Genomic DNA, 6,754 nt, shown 5'->3' with positions numbered 1-6,754 from the left:
ACCAATTTTAAAAACGTTATTCAAATGTTATTGAGAGAAAGCTAAGAAAGAGTCTGGAAACTAGTTTGACAATGACCCAAGAAAAGCCTTAAGGATTGGGAAGATAAATTGGAATAGATATTTAATAACTCTATCTGAGTAGTAAATAAATACTATTAAAACTAAATAACCGAATGAGTTTATTAGTGTAAAAGTAAATATATAACACGTGTTAACAAACGAAGATTCACTTTTATTTTCTTGCTAGTCTCAGCCTAGGAACCTTATCATTGCACTAAACCTTTTTATACAAACAATCAATAATAATCAACCTTAGATTTTTTACCCAAAATAATTTATTTTTTACTAAACCTCCTCACTTATGCTGAGCCTTTATCCTGCTCATCACTTTTATGTGTTTGACCAAACTGAAGTTTTCAATCAAAATTTAAAATTTAATTTTTCTCAACCTAATCACAAGTTAATGTTAATTTCATTTTGTTTTAACCACTGCATCATTTTTTAGATCAGAAACTTAAACAATACTTCCAGTAAATTTAAGTTCTTCACCATCAAAAATTATGATTTTTTTCGTCCATATTTCATCAACCATTAAACTTTTTTTGCATCAGTTTATCCATCCCCAGTCCTCCCTCAATGTTAACTCCTTTCAATGCTACTTCACAAAACCACTTTTTTAAAAAAACAGAAAACCAACTACAACACTTTGTGTTTCGTTTTCCAAGTTTTTAAGCGAAAATAAAGTCCTTTAACTATAAAGTTAAAGTAAAATTGAGTGAAAGAGTAATGAAAGCACCAGCAGAAATATGTATTCACTTATTTATACCTTAATGCGAGAATGAAAAAAAAGTTTATTATTTCGCTACATCTTAGTTCAGAGTTCCAACACGTTCGTCAAATAAAATATTCTATTGAGGTTTTTTTTTCCTAAATTTTTGCTAATCCTTTGGAAATATTAAACACTATAAAAATCTTCATCAAAAAAACTTTCAATATGAATCGGTTCTCTAGTACAATGTGGAGGAATACAGTCTCGGCAATATTAATGGAATTACTAAAATTATTTGATGTTTTATAATTACGTTTACATTCAAGGCTTTAAGTGCATTAAAAGCTCTACAGAAAACTAAAACGTTACTCCTTATTAACGTTCTAAAGTCACAACTTTATCAGATAATACTGGTAAAAATTAGATAAAAATGCTAGAATATATGGACTTATAGTCTACCTTTAGAAAAATATTCAAGCTGTACAAGAATAAAAAAAAAAAAAAAAAAGACACTTTCACTCCAGAGAAAGTGGGTAGAAAACCAGAAAAGAAGTAGTTGGTGGCATAAACCAGAAATATCTGACAAGAGCTTAACAATTCATACGATTGACTAAGAAAAAATGGTAATCGAATATGTGCATTGCGGACTTAAAACTAAAAACAACAGCTTTTTAGACATCATCAACAAACAATACTCCTGGCCTTAAAGCAAGAACCTAAAAATGCGCTTTTACTAAGGTTCCTACTTTCTTTAAGACTGAAGAAAATTCAAGTCTTCACTGCAAAACATTATGCGCAAATGGTCTTCGAAGTTTATTTACCCCATAAAACTAAATTGAAGGTTGTAGAAAAACCCCTTGCCGCGTAACGTTGGAGCAGTAGATAGAGAGCGGTTTATAGCAATTTTTTATGTTGTTTGCAGTTTGCTTGGCAATGAAGCTTCTACCTCTGTTGTCATATCAGACAAGCTAATATACTTTCCCGCTTCTTTTCCTAATAGGTGTCAAACAAAACAGGTGTAAAATGTGGATGCAAAACATTGATTTATAAAAGTTTTAGTAGCGGAAAAACTAAACTTGTAAAATTCGATAAAAAAAGGTCATAGGAAATTTGGCAACAAGATGTTTTGGTTTTTTTTTACTAAAAGCTGCATAATCAAACATGCTATTTTCAACCACAAAAGAGAATAGTACAAGATAAATCTTCGCAGTTGTTTAAAAGAGAATAGAACTTTGTCTAACCATTCAAGCCCAATAATACAGTTTTTAAAAGTAGAAGGATGGTTGATCGAGGATTTAAAGATGAAAAGTCTTTACTTTCTAAAAATTTAAATGAACACACATTTATTCGTTAAAAAAATCGAATCCCTGTTTTTAAATGCCGTATTAAAATTGAATTTCGCATTAATCTTAACTCAGATATTTATGTACATGCAGCAGCAGTACATAAATATCTGAGTTAAGATTAATGCGAAAGCCGTCATCAAACCGAAATAAATTTAAAAGTGTATTAAACAAAATGCTTTGTAAGATTTTTTTTTCTAGCATAATCTACACTTGTTTAAAAAAGTAATAAAAATGAAAGTAATCTAAAAAAGAAAAAAAAAAAAAAACATTCGAAGACCGGTTTTTAATGTAAAGAGATCGATCTTTGTCAAGCACACAAAACTATGATGCCATTTTTCGACTATCGTTTCTACATAAAATCAAAAGGGTTGAACAGTTCTTATATTTATAGATATTAAAGACATCTAGTTTATTACAGGACCTCTTATTGGTTATTATCAAAGTCGAACCTAGATAACTTCCTTTCTAATGTGAAGCTATTTGTTGCATCAACGGTTGTGAGATGAAAAGGATTCGCTCCACTGGCTAGTGACAGCAAGGTGTCTTAAGTTTCAGCTCGATGCAAAGCAGTGATCATTAATGCTGGACAATAATCGAAAAAGCTCTGTCAAACAAACGGCCGTGTGTCTTTTAGATCTTCAGTGCACATTACGCGCCTATTGGCGACATCAGAGGAAAACTCTTTTCAAAAACTTACTGTAGGTGGGGTGTAAAACACTACTCTTTATGCGTTTATCCAAGAATTACGCTGTCTTATAAAACTTAGCATAACTCAAATTAATGGATTCATTTGTTTAAAAGGTTGTTTTTGGTAAAATTAATATCTTACTAGAACTGATATGAGAAAATGTTATAAAAATATATACACGTTGCGCGCCATTGCCAGATCCACACATCACCGCCCATACATAATCAAATGACCCAAATTTTTTTTTTTTTTCAATGTTTTATTTACCAAAGAGGCGAGAAGTTAAAAATGAAAATTGCTTGAAATATATGCTCTATTACTGTTAATTAAAGATACATGAAAAATTAATGACTTTAACTTACAACTTGCGTTCATCTATGGAGTCATTTTTTGCAGCAGTAACCGCATTTCATATTCATGGCATTTTACGCTGTTCCACAAAATCACAAGATACTGCTTTGAGCTGTGCCAAGAAAATGGCTGAAAGCCCTGTGCATCCAGACTCCAAAAATGTAAGAATTGAAATCCATTTATTTTGTCCACAAGAGGAAATCAATTTCAAGTTTTATTACCTTTAGCACATAGTGATGAAATGACAGCTTTTCAAAGTTTTGCCTTTTTACAGCATTCAAAACAATTCCATTTCTGTAAAAAGCAGTTGAAACATAATGCAACATATTATGTTGTTACTTAAGGCTGAAAATACAGAATATTTTTACACTGAAATAAATAATCTTAAAATTTCGAATTAGATCATTTTCTTGTTATTCTGAAAATCTTTAGTTCTCATATTCTCGAGTTCTCTTCACAAGTGCTTACTGTTGTAGTGATTAATGCAGGCCTAAAGCTTTTGGCCATAGTCAGGATGACCAGGAGATCGCTTATACCTCTGCCAATGGGCACTAAATTGGTGATGAATTGCTTCTGTTGCTTGTTCACCGAAAATGCCAAGAGGTGCTCTCTTCATTTCAACAAATTGTTTGATGTGAAAAAACACAGCATGCACCTTTGGAGTAACAAAACACATTGGCAGTGCTAAGAAAGAGGCTTTGAACTGATTGATGCTTTCTGATTAATCTGATCCAAGTTTTGTGCCAAAGCAAGAAGATACAACCACTTGAAATTTTCTCATGGTTTCCACAAAACTAAAAGCCTGAAAGGCAGAATCTTTCTCTGCAAGATTCTGAAGCAAGGCCAGATTGTTGAGGAGTTTGTAGCATTGATTGCCTGAAAAGTGTCCTCCATGGAAATGTTCTTCATCAATATGAAGAGCAGCAGGCCATTGGCTGGCTTTGGACCAAACATCATTTAAAGATTTGAACAGGTGATTTACCACACCAAGCAGAAGATGGAGCTCCATTAGAGGTATCCGCTCTAAAATCAATGAGTCAGAAGAACCAGTGATTGTTGGCTCATGAATCACATTGCCAAAATATTTTGCCACTCTGACATCACCTCCAGATTGTTTAAATGCTTGGTAGCAGTTCATCAATGATCCAAGTGTCCTTAGTGAGCCACAACTTGAAAGGCATTTTGAATCCACATCACACCATGTGCAAAGATATGAGCTTGCATGGTTTTGCAGCCCACACATGATGTTAGCTAACTTCAAATCACATGAAATGATGAACTTGCTTGAATCAGTGACCAGATGTGCTTGACATTCAGATAGTTTTCAGGTAATCCTTCAGCAATGGCAACAATCAACTGTTGTTTGACACCACTGTCCTTGGCTATTCTCTGAGTCAAGAGTTGCTTTGAAGGTGGGGAGCTGACATCCTTCCTCTGGCCCATTTCAATGATTCCAAGGCAAACCTTCAAAAATCCACCACCTCCATCAATCCCAACCTTGATCAAACGATCAGAAAAAACTTTTCTTGACAAGAGAACTTCATCAATTAGCTCTTCCAAGCTTTTGCAATGAACAACAAGGTTCTATGTCTGTTAAGTACTGTTTTCTAATTGTGATGAAATTGTTGTCTGAGTGAAAAAGTCGGACAAAAACTTTGACTTTAGCTGAAACCTGGCTCGAAAGTTGGCTTCAACAATCCTTGATTTAACAACTTGGTAAATGGTTGAGGCAAGCTTTTTCATTCCATTGTTTGATAGCCAAGTATTAAGCTGAACTTGAACAAGATATTCTGTTGTCATGCTGGGCTCATGGAATAATCTCTTTTCACTGGATGGTCCTTAAACATAAAAAATATTTTACTACCATTTAGAAAAAAATAATAATAATTGAGTACAAAGTCAATGTATTTTCAATTTGCAAATCAGATCTTCATTTTGTTATCTGCTCTTACACGAAGTTGTCGACCTCCTTGAGGTTGAGAGATTTTGACTGATCCACCAGGAGTTGCATCTTTGGTTTTGATCACTTGTGAGACAATTGGTTTTGATCAAAGCTGCTTCAGATGCAAGCTGTTTCAAATTCTGTTGGTACTGAAACTGATTACAGTTGTGTGTCAAACCTTTGTTAATAAGGCTCAGGCAGGTAGAGCAACGTTTTTGTAGCTGACAATCCTTCATTTCCTTTTATTCTAATGGACTTCTTTCATTCAGCTTTGAGTGACCTATCTGGCATATTATGCAGTGACATTTTTGGTCTCTGCTTGCCATTCTTACATTGATAGACTTGAAGTTTAAAAGGGAGGGAAGCTCAACATCTTTTCCTTGTTCTTTTCTCAAAAGAGTAATCCGGCATGCTGAACAAATGCCTCTGGGCACTCTTGGGTCTAGGAAGTCGAGATTTTCTTCAAAGATTTTTTCACTCTGTCCGCTTGAAAAAGAGTCAACTCTCTAGTAGCCTTCTTCATGCACATAAAACAAACGGTTTTCCTGCAATCTTTATGATCTTTTGCTTTGTTAGGCATTTTGACGATTAAAAAAGATCCTGCTACGGCCTACTATTTGCAAGGAACAGTAAATGCAATACATTTTAGGATGATTTTAAATATATAAAAAGAAAAAAATGTTAATATAAAAAGTTGATGAGGCCAAATCATAATTTTGCATACTTTTTCCTTTTCTTTTTGTTTCAAATAATTTTGTTTACCTTTGTTTTGTTGAGTTCTGCTGCTGAAAACATGGCAGAAATTTTTCTATATGAATAACCTTTTTCACGTAAAATACATATAAAGTTCTTCAGTATTCTTTATTAAATTTAAAACTGCACAAAAGTTTTAACCAAAATATTTTTTGTAAGCTTAGGTTTGACAGTAGCATGATACTTTCCGGCATGGTAAGGATGTTTTCAGTAATTTTAATTGGTTGCTTTTAATAGACTTATGTTTATATTTATACTTGAAAATGGCATTAGTGTGCGCATTTGATGTCTTGAATTTAATAAAGAATTTGAGAAATGGTGAAAGTAAAGAAAGAATATTGTGAAGAACTTCGTGGCAAAATATGTATTTTACGTGAAGAAGGTTATTCATATAGAAAAATTGCTTCCAGGTTAAAAATATCCGAATCAGGTGTGAGATATGCTCTACAACGATTGCATGATATTGGTTCCAACAGTGACAGATCACGTTCTGGAAGACCAAGAGTTACATCACGGCAAGAAGATACGTTTATTGTTGTGTCCAGCAAAAGAAATAGAAAAATTCCAGCCACAATTTTAACAGCAGAACTCAACAAAACAAGGGTAAAGCCAGTATCAACTGATACTGTAAAAAGAAGACTAAGATCAGTCAACTTAATTGGACGCATTGCTGCACGTAAACCTTTGTTGAGGGCAGTAAATAAGAAGAAAAGATTGGAATGGGCAAAAATGCATAAAAATTGGGGATTAGAAGATTGGAAGAAAGTTCTATGGACAGACGAGAGTAGGTTCGAACTTTTTGGTACCCGACGTCGCGTGCATGTTAGGCGTTTACCTAATGAAAGAGTGCTTCCTCAATGTATACAAAGTACTGTAAAACATGGAGGTGGTAATATTATGCTTTG

The sequence above is a fragment of the Hydra viridissima genome, unplaced genomic scaffold (assembly GCF_058129835.1).
Source record: "Hydra viridissima isolate aposymbiotic clone 2 unplaced genomic scaffold, HvirCarnegie_v1 scaffold_7, whole genome shotgun sequence".
Classification (NCBI taxonomy): Eukaryota; Metazoa; Cnidaria; class Hydrozoa; order Anthoathecata; family Hydridae; genus Hydra; species Hydra viridissima.
Note: the sequence above shows the minus strand (reverse complement) of the source record.